General features: G+C 37.8%; 2 long non-coding RNA genes across 2 annotated transcripts in view; one reads left to right on the forward strand and one right to left on the reverse strand.

Annotated features, from left to right (window-relative positions):
- Positions 1–24,138, reverse strand: part of LOC117803021 — an 86,984-nt gene that overhangs the window by 16,717 nt on the left and 46,129 nt on the right. The window contains exon 4 of the long non-coding RNA XR_004626570.1: positions 10,775–11,157. This is a non-coding gene — a long non-coding RNA (uncharacterized LOC117803021). The remainder of the gene's footprint in view (positions 1–10,774; positions 11,158–24,138) is intronic.
- LOC109489169 overlaps positions 10,972–24,138 on the forward strand; it is a 34,107-nt gene continuing 20,940 nt past the window's right edge. The window contains exons 1-2 of the long non-coding RNA XR_002142118.2: positions 10,972–11,102; positions 18,629–18,700. This is a non-coding gene — a long non-coding RNA (uncharacterized LOC109489169). The remainder of the gene's footprint in view (positions 11,103–18,628; positions 18,701–24,138) is intronic.

Raw genomic sequence — 24,138 nt, forward strand, 5'->3', positions numbered from 1 at the left:
TAGAACTGGAATGAAACTTGAAGATCACTTGGTGAGTTACTTGAATCAGTATATGCGTTTCTTCAAGTGGAATTCAATGGGAAAGCTCAATTTAAAAAATACAACTAAAGAGAAGTGACGGTGAAGTTGAAACAAGAGTACAGAAATGAGAACGTCTGATATTCCCCCATCCTCCACTCCCACCCTCCATAAACACACCTATTCAATGTTGTTAGAGCACAGCCTTAACATCCCTGATTTATTTCAACTAATCTTGAGTCCTAGGTACCTTGTCCAAAGTCACTCAAAAGTCTGGGACCCAAAACTCAAACTCGGTATACCAGCCAAAGCCACTTTTTTTTTTTTTTTTTTGAGAGAGCGGGTACATAAGCAGGGATGGGGGAGCAGAGGAAAAGAGAGGGAGAGAATCTCAAGCAGACCTCAAACTCAGCACAGAGCCCGATGCCGGGCTCACTCTCATGACCCTGAGATCATGGCCCGACCCAAAATCAAGAATTAGATGCTTAACCAACCCACCCAAGGTGCTCCCAGGCCACATTTTTTGTACTCATAAGATTAAACAATACATTTAGGGTTCTTAATCTAAAAACCTACACTCTTTCTGGCTTAGGATCCAATAGAAGAGAAAAGACAGTGTAGTATGTGTTGCTCGTTGCTTATAGAACACTCATTCTCCTTTTCTCCCTCCTAACAAAACATAACATTTTGAGGTGAAAGCCAATAAACCTATCTAAAATATCAAACTTTCTAATCTCCTCTAGAGTAATTGTTGGCCAGTGAAATCTAAGTAGAGGTTACTGGGTGCAGATTGGGAAAAGCTCGTTAAAGAGACAAGCTGATTTGGCTGTTATGTGGCTACCTGGCCTTTCTGTGTCCTCCTTTGTCTTGCCTGGAATTTAGATCTGGTGACTGAAGCTAGAGCAGACATCTTGTGATCGCAAATGTCAAGAGAATCAGAGACACCTAGGTCCTAACATTTTGGAGTAAATGAACCAGTACTAATAACTATGTCCAGATTTCCTGTTACACGAGAAAACGAAAAAAAAAAAATCTTTTCTAAACCTCCCTTAATATATGCACTCTAAATCCTTAACTGATACAGACCGAGACACAGATAACACAATGAAGATCTTGAAAACTGAATAATGATGAGAACTTTTGAGACTGTGCCCAAGGAAGCAAGGCGAAAGGAACAGGGTTGATATACGCTAGACATAATGAACACATCCAACACTATGGGAGACCTAATTAGGCAGGAGCACTGGGAGGCTGAACAGCTGCCATGAATTCATCAGAAAGGTAAATTGACAGAAGTAGCTATAGGAAGAAAGGAGACGGACATTTAAAAGACCTAAACTTCTTACCCACATGATGAGGAGGGGCGCTGGCATGAATTATAACAAAAGCTGTGTGATTTTTTTTCTCTGAACCTTTCTGAGAAGTGAAAAGTCAAGAGAAGAGCAGGGACAAATTAACTGCCTTCATTAGCAATCTGAACTGTAGGATACCTCCTGACAGACCTGTTGAAGAACTTTACCCTGACTGGTTTGTCAATATAAGCCCCTCTTTATCACAAGGTTTTCGGCACAAAGACTTAATTAATTAAACCCTCTATCTTGTGACTACAAATGCCCACCTTAGTACAAGAGCTGAATCACAAATCACTTTTAGACATTATATTTTAGGACAGGGGGGTGGAAAGAGAGATAGAGCACACGCTAGTCTGCTTGAGATGATCTAAATTAACTCCTACCTTGAGGCTATGGGATGTCTCTGAACTTTCCATAGCCATCAACAATTTTCCTAAAGAAACCCTTCTGATGAGCATCTGGTTTTGTAGAAAGAATGAGGGGTTCCCAGTAGAGGAGAAGGTATAAAGGGGAGGATTTGTGATTCGAATTCTCCAGACAGAGTTGAGATGGGGAAGCTTAAATAGGTGATGGATGACCTGAAGCACAGAAGAAATTGGTAGGAAGTGAGCACATAGTTTCTTCGGGGAGAAGAGAATGGAATAAGACAGGTTTTAGTCAAGTTTAAAGCCAGAGATGTAAACGAGGACCCACATGCATCTAGCAATACATGGCACGTCAGCAGGAGTCCTCAGCTGCAGGAAGAGAGATGGGTGGTGAGCAAATACAGGGTGGGAGTTGTGGCTGAAAATCCTGACAAAGGGAGATACAGCCTGTCTCCTTTTCTGCCTTCCTCCCTCCCTCCCATGTTTCTGGGCCATCAGAAGTACCTTGCTCATTTTCCTAGCCAAGCTTATTCCCCCCTATTCTCTCAAAACCCAGGGAAAAATCGTTTTCTTTCAGAGTTCCCCTTTGAGAAATCTTTTAGGAAGCATAGAAATATAAGGCTTTTCCTCAAGCATGTTTATTACCCTCCTCTCTTCTGCTTTCAGGAACAAGTTTACTTCATGCAAAAATGCAACATTAAGTGTGATTTTTTGACAAGGAGATACTTGCTTTTAAAATTTCCAAAACAATAGAACATGAGACTCAAATCTTATTACAATTATAATGTATCCATAAGCTATCTAAATTCTTCCAGTAAAGTGATAATTTATTAAATAAATATATATTCCTGGCACTTGTTAAATTAACACATATATACTTTAAATATTCTGGCAAGAGCCTATCTACTTCTCCGAGTAAAAGACATCTAAAAGACTTGATTGGTACCATACAACTATCTGTATTTTCTTTTTCTTTTTTTCTTCTATCCTTCAATTCCCTGTACTTTTGTGGCCTCAATCTCCTTTTGGCCAAATAGTAAATCAGTTCATTGGAATCTAAAATTTGTTGAGAATCTACCGTACAAACACGGTCTCATTTAATGCTTGAAATGAGCATCCCAATCTTCCCCCGCCCGAGGTTTAGCCACTTGTTCAAAGACACTCAATTAGTAAAAATGTTAGAGAATTTTCATTTTCCTTGAATTCAATTAGCAACTTAAAAAAAAGGAATTTATTGAGCGACAATAAATCTGGATGCTACCTCAAGCTGTTTTCAAAGAACCTGGGTGGGGAAAGTATAGGCGAGGGTTAAAACTGAGAGTGTTTTAGGCAAAACTGATTTGAATGGAGTCGTTATGCCAATTTAATAATGAATACCTGGAACTAGAGGAACTTTGGTGGTAAAATAATCATAGAAAATGAAAAATTAGCATTTTTGTTTAGCAATTTTCTTTCTCTATGTGGAGAAATATTGCTTTACGCAACAGAATTTGTAAACATGGTAGATTCAATTTCCAGTGACCCAGTTAGCAGAACCAGCATCCAGCATAATAATGAAAGAGTTTCCTTAGCAGTCTTCACAGACCCTCACCACTGCTCCTGTACTTCTCTGTAGCTCTTTATAATTTGCCAGCCACATACCTGTGACTTTCCAGAAAGGCAGAAAGGGGTTAATGAGCTGCTTGGTCATTGTTTAATCATGAAACAATTTTCCTGCTTTTACCCAATAGGACAACTGTAGGGAATAGGACAATGAGGGAAAGATTGCTTTCCATATTCAGCACAATAAAGGACTACATATCAAAACTGTTTTTTTCCTTTGGTGGTTCAATTAATTTTTTTTAAACTTATAATATCCTGGAAGCTGAAAATACATTAAATCTTCAGATATATGAAAACCACAAAAAATTATAGAAGTTTCATTTAAGACATTAGAAGTGTGCTCTGTGGGGCCTGGGTGATGTGGTTCGTTAAGTGTCCAACTCTGTTTTGGCTGAGGTCGTGATCTCCGGGTCATTAGGTCAAGCCCTGCTTTGGGCTCTGTGCACAGAACAGAGTCTGCTTGAAATTCTCTCTCCCTCTCCCTCTGCCTCTCCTGCTCATGCCCTCTCTCTGTCTCTGTCTCTCTAAAATAAATAAACAAAACTTAAAAAAAATAAGTATGCTCTGCTTTCTTTCCAAAGGAACTCATTTCTGAATATTTGTTCAATTTATAAAACAGTAATAATTACAAATATGACAGACAAAAACTTATATTTTCCAGATCTTCTCAGAGCATAAATACATATATTCAAAATGAAGTGCTTTGGATTTAAGACTTTTATGTGTAAGAATTCATAGACAACCTAGTTTTGCCATATTTTAATGTCCTAAAATAGTGCTACAATTTTTCAATATTGTTTTATGTTTGAACCATTCAAATATGCCTATGAAAAAAAGATTAAAGTTCAAAATAATCTACTTCTAAATGCCACAAAATTTTCTGATTATATTCAATTATTATTTGCATACTTACACAAAATTAAAAATAGTTTGAAACCTCAGCATTCCTAAAAAAGAGTTTATTCTCTGATGACCCCTCTCAGCATCTCCACTCCACAACACAGTACCCATTATATATTTTATACTCAGTAAAATTTAGTAAACTGCTAAATTTACAGAACTACCATGAATTATTTTATTATAATCTGTTAACATTTTATATTGTATGTTAGAGGAAATCTAGAAAATTTTAAGCATATAAAAATCATGACCTAAATTGCAGCATAAGTCAATAATCAAATTAATCCTAGACTAGGACCTATTGGTTATAGGATACCTTCTGAGATGCAAAGTTAAAGTATTCCATGAATAGCAGCAGTATATTTAGCTACAAATACTGTGTTTTCTAAACATCTTTTATCTTAAAATGGTAACCTCTAAATGGGAAATTATTTCTCTTAGTGTTAGTTTTATCCCCTTGGTACATATTTAACATTTGTCTATTGTGAGCAAATTCATTCACGTTATAATCCTTGCCTAGGACACTCCCTCTTTCTTTATGCCTTTACTGGTTTCCCTTCATGATACTATTTCCCTTCTCAAAAGGACATCTCTGCTTGTGTTACTCTCCCAAAGTGGAACCAGGAGGGTGAGATATTATTCCTGCCCCCCACTCTCATTCAGGCTCCATGGTTCTGCAACCATTGATCACCAAACCCTTGTCTTTGAAACCTTCGTGTTGTTACTACTTTCCTTACAGTGTCCATTTACTGACCTTCAGGAGACTCAGTTTCTACAATTTCAACACTTGGATTGAACTCTATCTTCAGTCCACTCCCTACCACTGCTATCTTCCATCAGTGTCTCTTCCAACTCCTTGGCCCAGTTGTTCAACTCCAGCAGAGACACCCTGGTCATTGTCCAAATTGTTCTTTCAAGATAGCAAATTCTGAAACCTGCCTCTCAGTCCACAATGTCCTCCTCCTCACAGCAGGAGCTGCCATACTTCTGTGGAATCTGTTGCTTTGTCCACAACATGACTCTTGGGTTCTAACCCCTTTGTACTGTCTTTAGGTATGAGAAATCCCCTGTTTCCTTAGCCTCATTACCTAGTTTAATATCCCACATATGCTTTCCTTTCCTTAGCACTATTCCCCAGTCCTGGATACATTCTGCAATCTTTCTCCACTCCTATCCCATGGCTGCATATTGCTCAAGGATATCAGATAGCAATATGTCTTGAATTTCTGCACCCTGACCTCAGCTGGGTTTTCAGTGTTTTTCAACAATATTCCTGTGGTTTTACTGGTTTATTTATTATGTACTTGCCTTTGCTTGTAATCTATCTAAAACTTACTTCTGACCGTCTCCTTGTCTGCAGGTGATCTTTATACCCCTTTCATGGAGAGGATTTAGGCTACTGAATATGAACTTTCCACTTGTTTCCTGTAATGCCATATGGTCTCGTCCCAACTGACCTTTTCTTTCTGCTCTTGTTATGGAGGAAGAGAGATTTCTCCGTCTTCCTTGCTAAACCTTATCATGTATATTTTCCAGCCTAATTCTTCCCATATCCCAAGCACACTGTCTCCCAGCTCCTTTAATTTCCCCTCACTTGGTTTTTCAGTCAATCCCTTTCTGACCCCCTACCCCCGAAGGCAGGCCCAAATTGTCACTGAACTAAATAAACTTTCCTCATTATTGTCTTCAATTTAAGTAGCTATCTTCTTTCTCTTACTTCCTAGCCAGACTTCTTTAAAAGGTAGTCTGCTCCTTCTGCTTTCTCTTCCTGCTCTGGCATTCTCTCTCCAGCAACTGAGAGTCTAGACTTGGCCTCACTGGTGCACTGGAGCAGTTTTCCCCCAGAGAACCACACAAATCCCTACATCCAGTGTCTCTCCCTAAAGTACTCTTAAGTTTTAATCTAACATCACGGGCCACTCTCCTTTTCAAATGTCCAAATCATCTTATTAACAATTATTTAAATTGCTATTATACATAGTACATGCGACACAAAGATAAATATTACATGGTCCCTTTCTTTAAGAAGCCCACAAACTAGAGATGGAACATACCACTGAAGTTATAAGAGCTACTATAACAGAAAACAAAGGGAGTGATCAGCTCTGCCTAGGAGAGCTGGGAGCAGCCTCACCAGTGTGGCATCCTCACTTTGTGTGGGGACTGGTTCATGTTTGCTAGGCGGAGATGAGGCAGGCGGGCACTGCAGACAGACAACATGCCCAAGGCACCTGCTTTGGAAATGGCAAACAATGTAGTATATTTCAGTAGCTGTAGAACATCAAGCCTTCAGGGTGCTGTACAGAGACTAGGAAGACAGTTTGAGATCTTACGTTAGACATTTTAGACCAAGTGGAAAAAGTTAAAATCTGTCCCATCGGTAATAGAGAGCTAAAAGAGACTTTTCAGATGTGAAACTTCATGATGTGATTTGTCCAAAAGACAACAGACTATATAGAGATCCTCTAAAACTAACCTTCATTTACTAAAATTTTAATTAAGGGATGCTTTATCTTCCTAACCATTCAGTCTTTAAAACATATACATCTCTGTCTAGTCAGCCCCACCCCGATCTCTCTCTCTCTGCTACCAAATCCTACCCATTCTACTCTGCATCATCTCCTGCAACTTGCTTTCCATTCCTTCCATCTTCCATGTCCAGATTCAAGCCTCACTTATTAGCTCTTGCCTAGATTTTTGAAGCCATCATACATTGCGGTCCCAGCCTCTAATGTCTCTCCTTTACTAATATATTCCCCACAGTAATAGTGCTATGAAAACTCCGCAAAGAATAAGCCAATATGCCAAACACTTTGTCCAGTTCCACCTGGTATGAGAAGGCTTTTCTTTCCTTTTAGTAAAGTTGAGCACCTACTATCTCAGAAGCTCTGTGCTGGTACTTTGTTATCTTATTTTACATTTGCATCTAAGAAAACAACTTACAATTAACACTAAACTTATGTTGCCTGTATTTGCAAACTCTGCCAGCATCTCCCTCTCCTGAATTCCCTGCCTCGACTTTAACTTGGTAGTTTAGTCCCTAAACACACGGGATAGGTTAAATCCTTATTGCATGTCACCTGTAGAACCAGAGGACTTGCTCATTGCTGGCATTAACTCAGAGGAAATAAGATTCCTACCGCCTCAAACAAACCACTGAGTTAGCGCCTTTGAAATGCTGGTACATGGTATAGATCAATCTGAGCCTAGATGCCACTGAAATTTGTGCCTAACTGCTGAGCTATGGGAGCATTTAGATATAGCTTCAGGCAGTGCTCCATTTTTATGACTTCGATAATAAAACTAATGTCATTACTATAAAGCACGGTATAACTCTCCTTCATTTAGACTTTTTAAATTAAGAACTCATGCACTGCCTATTATTTGATATAATTGATTTGTTATTGTTGTGCCTATGTGCATAGCCTCTAGTATCAGAAAAATCCGGAAGCACAAAGTGGTAGGTAATAAATCATAATCACCAAGTGTTAGAGTGGGGGCCATCTAAGTGAACATCTCCATGGAGCCTCCTGGCCCTGAAAAGTTAAGAAACAAGGTAGCTAGACTGACCCTCTGCCTTCAGGCAGAACAGAAAGCAGACATATTCTGATGGCAAGTGCCATTAGGGTATTTATCAAGTCCGGGATAAAAGCTGTAAAATGATGGCCATTGGGCTAAATTGGCTCAAAGCTGTATTTCACTTAAACTGCCTAATTTAAGTACACATTTACCATTTGGGAGAATTCACATAGAAATTAAGTTTTATAGCTTCTGTTGAAATATAGACGAGAACACAGAAAACAAAGCAGGATCAACAATTAACTGATCCTAAGTAGGGGAGGAACAAATTCTTGAAGAGGTACTATGTGTTACTGCCTTTGGATCTCATTTGGATTCTGTCCCCTAATTCTGCTCCAGGGCCAGGGTAGGGTGAGGGGAAGGAAGGTAGGCAGTAGTGTGTCATTCCCATGGGAAGAGGTCTTAAGAGTCAGAATTAATTTTTTAAATTATGATTGTGAAAGAATAGGGAATTGTTGAATACTTGGGTATATAGATTCACACCAGCTAGATGTAACACCAATAATTCTCTTGTTTGAGATTTAAAACAACTCCTCTACTAATATCTTGTAATCTCATCTTTTAAGGATCATAGGCATCTGATACATTGATAGATGCAGTGAAGAGTAAGAAGGGAAATATACAGGATATGGATGGTCTTTAATATAGAAATTTAAAGCAATAAATTAAGGAATATCACTGGTGGAAAGCCAAGGGAATAAAAAATTTCATGAGCAACTAAGACTGAAAGAGAATTCTTAGTGTGAGGAGAAGCTAATACAGAACTGAAAACAGAGGTCTTGCCTTTTCAGGTGTTTGAAGACACCAGGAAACATCAGCCTAGACTGGACAGCCTGTCAAAAAGAAGTCTAGAGAAGTCCTCAAACCCATAAAAAACCTACTTCCCCAAATAGTTAAAGGGTGTTTGCCTTTGGTTAGCCAAACCACAAAATAAGGAAGTAGGCAGGGTAAAGATTTTCTCTTCTAGGTTCAGAAGAGCCAAGTTTTGCTGTTCTAATTCTGAAGCAACTGTATTTCCCTGCAGAACATGGAGCTGTGTGTTAAATCCACCCGTTGCCTACCTATTCCGCAAACATGTAATAACTAGTATTTGAGGACAAAGAAGCCAGCTGGTTCATAGCATTGCATCTGTACCTTTTATTAATATGTACTCCAGAAACTCATTTGCATAACATCTCTATTGACTTGTCCATGAGCAACCCATAAGGCAGCTGCAAAGCACTTGATCTAGGGAGGAAATAGCGTGTGGGTTTGTTGACCAGGGGCCCTGTGGAAGTGTATGCGAGTGAAGGCAGTGGAGAGGAGAAGAGTGGTATTAGTAAATCCAGTTAAGACAGAGATTCTTTAAAACTACTTTTCCCACTTTAAAACTATTTTGGGACATAGAGCCTTAATAGTAGAAATTGTTCTTACAGGGAACAAAGTTCTCTGAAAGGAAAAAAAAGTGCTAAACGCATATCTTGGCAAAAGATTTTATATTTGAATCTAAATTTTAAGACAAATTTGTTTTTCAGATTGTATAAGCAAGCAATCTCAGAGGAAAAAGTCAGAAAATTTTCATTTTCTTTATATTAAAACAAAACCCACGGAGATATAAATTGATTTACATTCTTGTTATGTTCCCTTGGATATTACATAGATTGAAAAATTATAATTAGAAAAGGAATGAAAAATAATTCCATAAATCACATTTACATTTGGAAATCCACAGAAATGTAATGACATAATTTAATAGGTCAAAACTGGGAGTCATTTTTTAAGGTGAACTGAAGTGTGCATTATTGCAACATTAGGAAATAAAACCCATAGCTGGCACTAATTTTTTTAGAGTTCTAGCAAAGTGGCATTTTATTCAAACTTTCCCTGTGTGCCTCACAATTCCATATACAGATCTGAATTCAAAGCTTATGAATTTTGCAGACTATGTGCAATCTGTACAAACACATATCTGTATTTGAAAGGGTTACATGACTAAAGCCACAGTCAATGAGCCACTTTAAAAAAATAAGAATTCACTGCATGAATCAAGCCATTTCTTACTATAAGTGTGCTTTAGCTAACTCGTTCATGCTAAAATTTACTTTAAAAAATTCAGAATTTATGAAATCATCAACATATAGTTTTACTCCCCTTCTCATCCATCAACCGGAAAAATACGTGAATTATTTCAAAGGTATTACTTGAAAACTATAATATCATACTTGAAAACTATCATTGCAAAAAATCTAATTCTCATCAGGGAGTAAAAAAGGAATTACCATATTTCAACTTAAAGCTAAATTTTAAAATGCTCCATATCACTGTGTGGAATACATTTTGAGAAACATATTTAGATCCTACTATGCTACTTAATTGTTGTTTTTTGCTCTAAATAATCTTCAGCTAAAGTTTCAACTCCTATAAAACATAGTTAATAACACAGTAACTACAACATTTTTACAATAACTTACAATCTTCTGAGATGATGTTTCACAACTCCTTCGGGTAGAGCTGGCAAATATGATTTCTGTTACTATTCTATTTTAGCTTTTCAGTAAGTGCCAGCAAACAAAATTATATTCCTTCCCTTTTAAGGCTTTCTGCAAGGCCCTGGCTTGTAGAGAAGGCATTTGCGAGGTTGCTTAACATTAAAGTTAACGTTAAACAGCTTATATTTTAACTACAGCTATTTCGCAGGTTGGATATACCCATGTTTTGATTCCTTGCCACAAATTTTAGTAGCTGGAAATAGTAAATGACCACGCTTTTTATTTATTGAAATAAGCAGCCTCTTTATACCTTCAGAAACATTAGTTCCTATGAAAAGTTCAGGAATATCAATTGATGTGAAAATGGAAGTTCAAGCAGTCAACATTTTTGTTTATTTTAAATAATTTAGAAGCCAAAAGATAAAATTAGCTCCCTTTGCCAAAATGCAAGGCATTTTAGGCTCTTATGAAAAAAAGAGTAAACACTTACATGGAAATCAGCAAACTGCTTAGAAAAAAGATGTGAAAGGGTGGTTTTTGTTGGAGGACACGGTTGCTTGCCATTAAAAATGGTCACTGTTCCAAGAAGCCTGTTTGGCTAATGCCAGAGAGTCTTTATCAGCAAAATAAGAGAAGCATGCTGCGCCTCACACATGTTTCTACACATTTCTTGAAAAAGTCTGAGCAATCGTTAACACAGGAGTGAAGAGTAGAAGCCATTCTGGTCAGTCATACTTGAAGCCATTCTCTGATTCTCTGGTCATCTCCGTCACCACTCTGACCACGCCTCCGGTTCCTGCTGCGTTCACGTGACGAAGGTAAGCGACAAAGGAGGCATTCCTCTACAGAATTCCAGCAAAAGCTCTGATTCTCCTATGTTTTGGTCAAATATATTGGCATTGTTTAGATATAACCAAAGAAAATGAAAATTGATTGATATTTATTTATTTATTTTTTTAATTGATTTGGGTGAGAGTCAAAAAGAAGCCAGAGAGGCACTGGGAACAAGTAGGCACTTTATAATTTGCCTTTGTATGGTAAGATTGCAACTCTTAGAGTACTCCTCAAAAATAACTTTGTATGGAATCTGTTTATTGAGCCAACACAAAAAAATTTTATGCTATCAAATTCTCAATTAAAATTCTGGTAATGCATACTTTCCTATGCAACCCTTTATCTTACCAGATAAAGGAATATTTCCATTGGCTGTCCTTTACTGAAATGGCTGTCTTATTAAAGCTAGTGGTGCTCTGATAATAGGATTCTTTTTTTAACTAAACAAGTTTTTTTTAAGAAAATGCATGTTTTGTGCCTATTCCCGATTGTGTATTAGATTAGAGCTATTTAATTAGACTCTGGTCACTGGCCAGTTGGATTTATACTCTTCCTAGAGTTTTTTGTTAGAACTCAATAAATATTTAATAATGATTCCTATAATGAATTATGGAAACACCCATAATATGGTTCTATGTAATCAGTGGCTAGTTAACCATGATACTTTATGTATTTTTTTAATTTCTAAAATTTTAATATAACTAATATGTAACAATATGTCTGAAAAAAAACCTAATAAATCTTTTTAAGCATATTCTTTTCCATTCTCAAAAACAAGGTGCTTACTATAATTTTATTATGCTTTGATATTAGAAATCATATTAATAAACATTTCAGAACACAGAAATTCATGGTATTGGGGCTATTATGGGCCTAAGAAATCTAGTCCAACTGCCCTTGCGGATTAGAAAACTGAGAGTCACTGAATGAAAAATTGCCTGGATTCATACAGCAGGGGTGAATAAAGAGTGCAGAGAGCAATTGGAATATGAAATAATAAAAGAATTACAATCTAAAATCTCAAATTTTCTTTCAGTCAGTATATAAACCCCTATCCATCTATCATTTGTATTATTTTGTATAAGATTAGGAACTGGTATTTCCCTTCTTCAAAACTACTTTTTATATCATAGAAATATAAAGACACAAAAGTCATCTTTATTCTTAGTTGCCACGACGGGTATTTGTAGAAGCTGATTGCCTTCCAAAGAATAACAAAAATGGTATGTCACTGAACATTTTCGTAATAATAAAATATAACATGAATTTATAAAACCATTCCTGAATCACTTTATGATACCGAATTTTTGATACTTTAATTCTTCTGTTGCCAAAGCTATAGCTGTATACACTCCACACTTTTTCCAAATTATTAAGTAAACAATTATGAGATTGGACATGCATTCTCATTAGTCCTATTTTTCAAGCAATGGTGACTTAAATAGATATTTATATTGTGGCGTCTTTCATGGGGACATTATAAACAAACAGATATAGAAGGCAGGGCTAGCCATATGATAAACATTATTCAACCATTAAAAACTGCTATTAAGTCATAATGGCCAGGGGAAAAGAATATGGTATAATTTCAAGTGAAATAAGCCACAGGAACTCAATTATAAACACATAGACATACAGACACACAGAGTGAATACAAACCTGTAAGAAAATATTTGAGAATATTAACAATGTAGGCTTTTTCCTGGGTTGCAGGATTTTGGAGGATTTTTCCTTTTTAAAATAAATGTCTGTTTTTTTAGTATTTTCTGCAATTAGCATATTTACTTTTATACTCAGGAAAGATTAAAACTAATTTCGTAGAATATACACATAAAACTAAATTGTGAATATGAGTATGCATGTGCAATTTCAGGCTGCTTAAACTTTGCATTCAGACAGCATCTTTTCTCCAGAGAATGTTATGATCTGGCTAGTGTGTATTTTCTAAGGAGGTAATGAGACAAAAGACATTTTTGCTCACTGAAAGATTAGAAGCACTGCAAAGCGGAAGAGACCAGCAGAACAGGAAACAAAAGTAAAAGAGTTAAGATAAGGGACTGCTGAGAAAAACAAGAGAGAGCTGCTAACGAGTAGTAAAAACAGTTTCTGAGTGTTTGGGCTTATAATATTAGTCAGAGAAAAGCAGAAGAAACCAGTATTTCTGTAAACTCTGCAAGATGGCAGGAATTATGCTTCTGTAACCTGGTTCTCAGCTGTGTCACATTGGTCTGATTATTCTCATATAAATTAGATATGATTTACCTCACCCTGGGTATGCCACCCAGAAAAATAGAGTGATAGCAAGTAATGAAACTAGGATGTACATCAAGGTTAGCTGGCCCTCAAAACTTCTGCTTTGCATTTCACCCCACTTTCTCCACAGTAATTTACATGACATAACTGACATATAGTCTCTCTTCTAGGATAGTCTGTCTTCGAGGATGGTAGTGGCTGTGTTATTTGTATGAGAAAGGGGAATTTGGTCATTTATTCTCAGATAGAAAAGTAGAACAGAGGAGGGGTTTGATTCAGAGACAGACCTCTCAGAGTTCTCAGTTCTCCAGCTGAGGGAAAGGCAGTGATAGAATAAAAAACAAAATGGCCATCAGAGGAAAACAGACCACAGTTCCCAGATCCCGCATTTACTAAATATGTGACATCTGCCATGTTTCCTAACCTTTCCTGAGTTTCAGATTCTTCATCGCTAAAATGTTTTAATAATACCACCTTACAGTAGTTGAAGGATAAATGAGAAAAACATTCAAAGCGTACCTAGAAGAGATCACAGCACACAGTAGGCTCCCAGTAAATGTTGGTTCCCTGTTCCTTGTGGCTGAGCCATGGGCCACATATTACAATGTGCTACTCATTGCCCTGGACTTAGATGAGTTGTTCCTGAGCTTCCATTAGCAGGTGGCTGCCTATCCCTAGATTCCTAAGTCCGTGTAATTATTTTTGAAATCTCCCTCTTACTGAGATGTTTCACTATGGTTTTCCTCTTAACATTTTCTCATTTTCTCCACGAACTTCAGTTGTCTGCCTCCAAAACACAGAGACCAAATTTAACGAAGTCATCATCAAGTTTGTATTGAGAGTACTTAGAATCTCAGTAGGATATAGAAGGACCCTAAACGATCTTTGAGTTCCAGAAGCAAACAGGATGAATCAGGCTCATACCCTTGTAGTTTAGCTAGAACAGCACTCATTACTTTCTTTCCAACCTGAATGCTGTTGGGGGCAGGGCATTCTTTCTCTCTAGTGCAGGCTCCATTGCTTTCTATTGTGGCCACTTCCTACATTTACTTTCCTTTGGTGGTCCTGATGTCATTCAAACCCCTCTTTCGATGGTCTCATCAGAAACGGTGGGGTGGGGCGGGGGGGTCACTTGAAGACTTGTTATTAATTCTTGGGTCCCACCCCAGACCTACTGAAACAGAAACTCAGATGGCACCCAGCAATCTATGTTTGAATGGGTCATTCAGGATTACTTGCCACATTTTGAGAATCTGTATTACAGACAGTAGCTGAACCAATGCTAGCACTCAGCTTTCTTGATAATAACCCTACTCCCAAGCCCCCCCAGATCCAGCTTTTGTTTACAGTGATGTTTGACATCATTGCTTTGTTCTGGGCTCTTCAACAACCTTGTAATGTTTCAGGTTAGCCTATGGGGGGAGAGTTCATTTTTGCAATAATCTCGGAAAGTTGACATGCAAAGCGTGTCTTTATGCCTTTACGAGCTTCTCCTTAATCCATTCCCCGTTTACCCCACCCTCAAGATTTCCAGGGAGGTGAGCAGAGCGCATAATAATGTTTAAACATTAACAGTTTAATCGCCTCTTTTGTTAGGAAGGGGTGACTCACTTTAAAGATTAAAAAATAAAAACAAAACAAAAACAAAAGCCAAACCTAACCGAAACAACCAAAACAAACAGAAACCCCTAAAACCAAGTCCTTAAAGTAACCGAGAATTTAAGCAGTACGTAAATGCTTAAGACCACTGAGGGTTATGCCTGTATCACACAGGCATATTTGATGTCGACCACTTTTTGGTTTACAGAGCAGAGCTTTGTCTCCTCTATACCTATTTATAACACCAACACAAACACCAAGTGCAGCCAGCCTTCTTCAACTGCTAACATGACTTGTCAGTGTGAAATAAATATGAATATGTTCCCAAAACAATAGAAAAGGAGAAGAGGGGGAAGTTTCATTTAGATTAATATTGGTAAATGTTGCTTTGTTCCACTGGGTTTTGTTTCTCTTCCACAATTTTTTTTCCAAGTCAGGGAAGCTGTTAACATTCCTGCTCAAAAATCCTATACGCTCCTTTAAGATGTGGGAAACAGTAGTCAAACTGTACACCAAGCAGTCAGAAACCAAATTGCTCCACCTTTCTCTAAAGATTGATGGTCCTATCGTTGATGCTGGTGCTCGTTAAAATTTCTGAGTGTTTACACATCCCACGTAATAAAATTCCTTTTCAACAAATTTTCTCCTTTATTGGACCACGAATATTTCTTCTAAGGTCAAACAGACCTTATGCCTTCTGCACCCATTGTTTTTACCAGAAACCAAGGGGGAATTTAGAAACATTTTGCAAAATTTTTATGTATAAATGAACAAATATTAAGTGCAAAAAAGTGAACTCAATGCAATTACTACCATTTAAAGAATTTCTTTGCAGAAGGGTATCTATTCTTCATCTCTCTCCTCACTAGCTTGTAGCAAAACCAATCTTTTCCCTCCAGAGCTATGAAAAGATATCTAGGAATATTGTTTTCATTACCTGTGGTGCCTATTTTGCTTTATTCAAAATACACAAATAGAATGTATTAGCTGCTTAGTGTGAGATGGAAAATATTTACTGTTACTTTACAAGGTGAGACCAACCAAATGTTTAATATTCTTCCAAATAATTATCAAAGCAGAAGACAGAGCACTGAAAATTATTTTGGGGCTACATTATTTTATTATTCTTTGTATCATCTGCACTTGGCACAGTTCTAATCACACTATAGACAATTAATGGATGTTGAAATCATGAGTGAATAATCACCAATATACATTACCTTGATTAATAATTTGGGTAGTTTGAAAGAAAGTCTCAAAATGGATGAAGGATCTGAAGCAGGCTATGATTCATCTTCATAGATTAACTAGTAGGAGTTTAAAAACTGAACAGCAACAAAAAAATAACCCTATTAGGAATGACATCTGAGTCATAAACCCGGTAATAGAAGCCTTGAGTTTTAAAGCATGTGTTGTAATCGTTAAGTTTCAACAATCCTTTTACTATCATCCAACTTCACATGCCATGTTCAGTAGCGGTATGTCACGATGTGAAATGCCAGCCTGTCATTGATAGTGCAGAGATATAACTCCTCTTCCACATTAATCTAGCATTTTGTTTCCTTTTAGCAGAGGTAGTGGCTACGCATTTGCCTTACATCAACACTCGAAAGCACTGTAATAAATATGTTTGATAGATGCTGATTGAATACACAACATTTTTTTGTGTATTTTAAAAATGGCTTATTTGGTTTCTGTTTCATACATCTAATTTAAATAAAAAGCCTTTTCCAAGAACAGACATATTTTATTTTTATAATTTATTGTTGGGTCTTGAATTTTTGGGGGTGGGATTTTTTTTTTTTTCTGCTTAAACTTCCATGTCAGAACCTCTTTAGCTGCTTCTGAGTGATATGAATTCTAGTAGATGGTGATTTTCTTCCTAATACCGTAAAAGTTACCCCCAAAAGTGACAGTATTGAAGATCCAGCCTCCCTTTGCAGTTCTGTAAGTTAAAATGACTGAAAATGAAACTTGGTATGTGGTTATTGTAGACTGAGCTTACACATGTTTCTCAACTTAAGTTCCTTATTTTAGGCAAATGTACTACAGCTAATAGTTTCTCTATTAATTCAACAAGGGGTTACAAGAAAGGAGAACGCTTGTTTTAAAAAGTGCTTCTCAAGATCGACATGTTAGATGACTAACTTCACTCTATTAAAAAAATGTCAAGTGTTTTTCTTGTCTTCATATTTGTTTCCATATGTCCTCCCCAAATCCTCCCTCTTTATCTGGATTCATGCCTTAACTTTCTTTAAATCTGCTCTTCAGACAATCACCTCTTCCAAAAAACCCACTCCAATAAGCCCATAAGTTGCTTAGAAGCACTTGTGCTTCAAATGCTACTCTCTTTTCTATTTTCTTATTTTCTGCTAAAAAAAAAGTTATTGGGTTAAAAAAAATCCAACAACCATCCTCATTACCTATACTTACACCCAAACTCGTCCATTAGGGTCTCAGACTTTTCCACAATGTGGCCCCACCCACCTCCCCAAGGGCTTCAATCCCTTTATTTCCTACCATCAGTCAAGCCCACTCTACGGCCAACGTGGGCTATTTACATTCTCTCCCTCTCAGCTAATTATCCCCTACCTCTACCTCTGTCAGGATTGATATTTAACAGGCATTTATTTAACAAATACCTGTTAAGCATGACCATGTCCCTGGCCCCACGCTAGGAAGGAGGGCGATGCCAGTGAACAACTGAAGAAGAGCTTACAGTAAATATAAGCTAACTCACCAAAGTAAACATAAAATTAAAAATTTGTGACAAATGCTTCGGAGGAAAGATCCAGAAAGCCATGAGAGCAAAACAAGGGGACCTAATTTAAATTTGGGGATTTCTCAACTTGTAATACTGTGAGATCTAAAGTAAGAGGCAGGATTAGCCAAGCAAAGATTAGGTGGAAATCAGTTCAGTCAGAAGGAACAGTGCTCTCACCTGCACTGAAGAACATTCTGAAAACGACAAGTGTGACCATTGCATAATGTGAGAGGGAATTGCACTTAAAGAGTCACTCTTCCTGAGGAGCAAACACAGATATGCAACTCCATTCCCTCTTCTAATCTAAGCAGCGGACACATTTTAGGTAATTAGCCATCCTTGATATCCTTGACTTATGGATTTGGACATGTCTCATCTCCCTTACTAGATTTTAAGCTCTTTGAAGGCAAGAACTATTTCCTATTCAGATTTTGTCTTCTGTATTATTTGGTACAATGCCCAGCAGGTAATGAGCACAAGGCCTGCTTCCTGAGTGCGGAACATGTGCAACCATACAGGGACCTGCGCTTAAAAAGACTCACTCTTGATTTAATGCTTTGCTGTCACCATCTTCAGTTTCTTAATACTTTTTGAAGACAAGGCCCAGACTTTCATTTTTCACTGGAACTGCCAAATTAGGTAGTCAGTGTTGAATGAATAGAAACTTCCTGAGTGAATGAGTGATTCAAGGATTAAAGAGATCTAATTGGAATAGTACTGTAGGGCATTTTTCTCTTCTACAGTCCAGCTTATTTCAGGAACACCGTATGATTCTCAGTTATGTGATGGATGGCTAAGGAATGGGCAGAGTTTTCCTTTAAGAGAAGTTTAGTCTTCTAGTGTAGTTTCTTAAATACTAAATTGAACTTCATATTGACTTATTTATATTCCTAGAACCCTCTCCACTGAAGCGAATTCTTTCATGATCGTCACTTTTCAGTCTCCATCCCCAACATTAAGAAATGGGTAAGTCAAAGCCCAAGGCATTGTTTTCTAGGCCATTCATTTCTTTGCATTTTTTGAATTCTTTTCATCCTGCTACATACCACAAGTATGCTGAGAGATATCAATGTGGAGAGATACATGGCATTCAGGTCTCTGCTGATGAGTCTACAGAAGTTTGCAGAAAAAGCTGTAGCAGCAAAAGACCTTCAGTTATCAAGGATTATCACTGAGTGGCAGTGAGTGAAACTGGACCTACTAGAGCTGAAGGCTTGTGACTTTGGAGACCTGAAAGACTAGCTAAGTTCTTAGTCTAGGCAAGTGCAGTGCTGTCAAGTATTTGTGAGAACCTGGGATAAATATTGAGTTATTTGCTGACTTACTCTTCCCCACTGAGAAGCCCCTTTGAGAATTCAGAAGGATTTTTAGCTCATCTACTGGCTCACCAAGCTACAGTTAACACCTTTACTGAGCTTCCATAGGACAGGCTGAGTTCTCGCTATCTGTCTGGTCAATGATCCGTAGATTATGGCCTCCTTCGTGCAGATGACAACTTAAACTATCTTAGCTCAAGAGTTTTATATATACTTACAGCAGTGAGTCAAAAAGGTGCCTGCAGAGTAAATAGGACTTAACATACACTTAAATTCACTGCCAGATGATACAGTGTACAGACTCCAGGTTTATTTTACACAAGCCTTTTAAAGACCTTGGTGGACGATCTCATGCATGCACTGAGTGTGGGCTTAGGTTCTCTCTCTCTGTTAAATGAATAATAAAAGAAAATTCTTCATTAATAATTATTGCAGTACTTTATCATCTTTCAGAAGAGCTAAGAACAGACTGTAAAATTAGTGACTAAAAATAATGTTTTGAGAGAAGGTGAAATTTAAACCTATGCAACCAAGCAAGACTGAATAAATCCAGTATCATGTCTACTGGTTGATTATTTAGAGATAGGGAGTTATCCACTGGTGGAGAAAGTGCGTTCATGTTGTAATGGTGGAATATAGCAAACCTATATTATTATTACTTTTTAAAGATTTTATTTATTTATTTGAAAGAGAGAGAAAGAGTGAGAGAGTGGGGGAGGGGGAGGAGAGGAAGAGGGAAAGAATCCCAAGCAGACTCCACACGTTAAGTGTGAGGCTGGACTTGGGGCTTGATCCCATGACCCTGAGATTACAACCTGAGCCAAAACCAAGAGTTGGATGCTGAACTGATTGAGCCACCCATGCGTCCCAATGTACCTATATTATTTATGAACAAAATATCATCCCTCAACCTTTTATTTTCTACACCCCTAAGCGAGAATTCCTCCTTGGTAGCCTACTCATACATTGTAGATCTTTCATGGCATCTCTTAACCTTCTTGTACTTCTTTTTACCATTTTATTTTTTTCTCTCTAGCTGAAAGTACTCAAGTGCAGGGACCACTTTGCAAGTGTAGACATGTTCTTGATATTTTTTTTTTTAAAGATTTTATTTATTTATTTGACAGAGATAGAGACAGCCAGCGAGAGAGGGAACACAAGCAGGGGGAGTGGGAGAGGAAGAAGCAGGCTCATAGCGGAGGAGCCTGATGTGGGGCTCGATCCCATAACGCCGGGATCACGCCTTGAGCCGAAGGCAGACGCTTAACCGCTGTGCCACCCAGGCGCCCCTGTTCTTGATATTTTTATCTACAGTTCCTGGTAGACAATAAATGCTTATTAAATGAATAATGAAAGAATGCATGGATCATTCTTCTTTCATTTTTAAAATTTTTTTAAAAAGATTTTATTTATTTATTTGAGAGAGAGAGAGACAGCCAGTGAGAGAGGGATCACACGCAGGGGGAGTGGGAGAGAAAGAAGCAGGCTCCCAGCAGAAAAGCCTGACGTGGGACTTGATCCCAGAACTCCGGGATCATGCCCTGAGCCGAAGGCAGACACTTAACGACTGAGCCACCCAGGCGCCCCAAGGATCATTCTTCTTTTAAATTATGCTATGGTTCTCTGTATCTCCTTAGCCCTGACACCTAACCAGCAAGCCTATGAGAGGCAGTCTGAACTGATGGGAAATTTGTACCAGGCCTAGAAGTTGTAAAGACATACGAGAATGTGCCCATGTGTGATGGTGGAGAGAGCTCTGAAAAGCAGAGTCATTTCTGTCCTGGAGGCAAGACTATCTGGCTCATGTGGCAGGGGGAGGCAGAGTTTCAGGAGAGCACACAGCACAGGGCCTGCTTTGATGCCTTTGCTCCCTGTGAACCACATCCTCCCCCTTGGCGTGAGTTGCTCTCTGAAGTGCCTGGCTTGTGCTTTAAGATCTGAAAGGAGGCACTCATTTTTAACTTCTGCCCCCCAAATACTGGGCCTGGAGGGGGAATGGGGGAGCCCAATTAGAGCCCCTATCAAACATTTCTTTGTCAGATGATAGAAACATCTGATTTAATGAAAGGGATTAGGAAGGATTCATTTCCACACTTACATTTCAAATTTACTACATTCTGTGGGGCAGAGTGCCAACACATTCATTTACAGAGAGATAAATATTTTACAGGTGTGTATAAAAGGCATCTTGTAAAGAATGTTTTTTATAAACAAGATCAATCTAGATTGGGCTCTGCTTCTCTCCCGATTCTTTAAAAATCAGTATCAGTTCTTTCAAAAAAGTTTTTATATACACATATATTATGTATGTGTGTGTGTATGTGTGTATAATCTATTCATAAAGCAGCCAAATTAACTGTAGAAAACTTTAATCTGTGAATCTAATCAAGTATATTGTCTACATGCCAATTGGAGACCCATTTCAAAAGGCAGGATAGAAGAATGTCAACAAAATTGTGATAATTTATATAGCTCGCTTTCCCCCTAATTTGGCTGTAGAAAGATATTTTTTTTCAAGCATTTCCTTTTGATTTTTAGTTGTAAACGTTTTCCCTCAACATAATTTCTGGTAACAACATAAAATGCAATATTATTTATTATTGACAATTTTTAAAGTAATTTCTATTTTAATTTTCCTTAGATTATTTTAAATTCATTTTAAATCGTTCTTTTCTTTTTGTAATTGTGTACAAGAAAATTTTATTTTCAAGGGAATTGTGGTAAACACTGCTGTTCCCTACTCCCACTCCTTCCATGTCCACACAGAAGCGTGGTTTTATTGAAATAGCAAATTTTACTCTATCCACTAAAGGAAGGTTAATACTGGTTAATTTAAGACGTCTATTCAACTTTCCCATAATAGAAAAGGAGATGGACATGTGATGTGATTCTAGCCAAAGGAAGGCCTGCCACGAGGCCCCTGGGAAAATTGTTATTACCGTGAATAAGAGGCACCAGGAAAAGATATGGCTTTTTGTAGTCCTTTTTGAGTGCGGATGCAATATTTGGGGCTGGTGTAGCCAATTTACAATTAGGTGGAAGAGATAAGCCTGAGGACAGAGCTGAGGAATTAGAAAGAAAAGATGGACAGATCCTGGGTCAATGATAAAATCTTTGTGAGTCACTATATTATCTTAATTTGTTTAAGCCACTTTCAGTAGCATCCTCGGTTACTTTTGTGGAAAGCATGCTAACAGATCCATCACCATCTTGGGAGGCTCATGGCTTCCGTTGAGAGTGAGGCTGCAAGTCAGGAGCAGAAGGTGCTATTTAATTCAGTATCTGTATTGAATGTGCAGACTCAGCCAATTAAGAGGAAGGCCATGTTAGGCTGAGGCTGAAACTTTACCATTCCAAATATCTATATTTCTGAAGATATTTCTGTGTTTAAAATTACATAGTCACAAGATTAAGCTGCTATGGCCTTGCCTTTAGAACATCATTTTCATTTTGAAAACTTCCTTTCTCTGTCTCTCTTTTTCTCCCCAGTAGATTATTATAAGTGAATCTGAAATGTTTTAATCCATTACCATATTGAGACCACAAAATCATCATGATGTGATGGCTGACAAATTGATAAGCAAGATATAGGTTTTGGGGGGACTTCACACCATCCTGAACATTTTGTCAGGCCCTGCTTATACAGAAAATGCAATTGATAGTCACATTTCAATGATCTGCTGAGAATATTGTTGTGAGAATCAACAAAAGGACTATTGGGTAGAACATCTGGGGAAAAAAATCCTCAGAATATAAAACATTTTAAAAAAATACTATAAACTACTTTGTCAATTTCTTTTTTAAAAGATTTATTTATTTTTATTTGAGAGAGAGATAGTGAGGGAGAGGCAGAGGGAGAGGGAGAGGAAAAGAATCTCGAGCAGACTCCCTGCTGAGTGTAGAGCCTGACATGGGACTCAATCTCATGACCCTGAGATCATGACCTTAGCCGAAAACAAGAGTCGGACGCTTAACTGACTGAACCACCCAGGTGCCCCTCAACTTCTTTGTTAATGCTTAATTTCTCTCTTCAACATCATTATAAGTAATTCCAGCCCAGGAATTCTCCTACTGAGTATCTGGTGACTATGGCTTAAATTAATAAAAATAGAAAAATTAACTTCATATGTTTGATTTTCAAACCATGCTTCATTGAAATCTGCTAGCATTTTCTAGTGTTTTTCATAGTGAATCTTTACGAAGAGTATATTAAATAGAACTCCAAATCGAAGTAGCCTAAAAAAGGAGTTTAATTGTGTTGTCTCTACTCAGGTTGATTTTACTATGGGGCAGGCCATGGCCGCCAACAGGACTGAGTTCACATCCTTAGACATTGGTAAGCCACAAATCTTACAGTGACTAAAATGTTCCAGAGCAGAAGGTAGTGTGCCCTGCTATCATCCCTGGGTGAATAGCAGCTTTACCAGCTGCATGTGGAGTGGGAGGAGGAGTAATGCCCCACAGTGTGGATCCCATTACCAGAAAAGATGGCAGAGAGTCTGAATAAGACAACACATGTCCTCTACATGGGGGATATTTACGGCAGTATGCAGAGTTTCCCAAACTAATTTGCCCGGAAACTCGTTCCACTCAGAACATCTGTTACCATTTCTGGGAAGTAAATTTTTGATTTAACACTTTGAAAAATTATTCTTTAGAGCATGCAAAACATTAAATACAGATGAACTCCCTGAACCTTCATAGCAATCCTACTGGATTTGTCAGCCAGGTATAGCCAATTTGCCTTGGGAAACCCAGATTCAGAGAGATTTAGAGACTTGTGAAAAGTCACATAGATTACCAGGATAAAAATTCAATCCCAGTTACTTGTCAAATGTTGTGAGATGGCCTCTGGACTGCAGGGCAGCCAGTTTTGTAAGTTTTTTCTAATTTTTTTTTCTCTGAACTATCAATGCCATATGATGGCTTGGTTACAATGGCATTTTATAATCCATTAGCACAATTATACAATGTTGGCTCTGGTATCAGACCACTTAAGTGAGAATCCTGGCTATTACTTTTGCTAGAGTTGTGTCCTTGGGCAAGTAATTTTTACCTCAGAAAACTGTGTCAATGAAAAGGCTGGCC

Source organism: Ailuropoda melanoleuca, chromosome 1 (genome assembly GCF_002007445.2).
Source record: "Ailuropoda melanoleuca isolate Jingjing chromosome 1, ASM200744v2, whole genome shotgun sequence".
Lineage (NCBI taxonomy): Eukaryota > Metazoa > Chordata > Mammalia > Carnivora > Ursidae > Ailuropoda > Ailuropoda melanoleuca.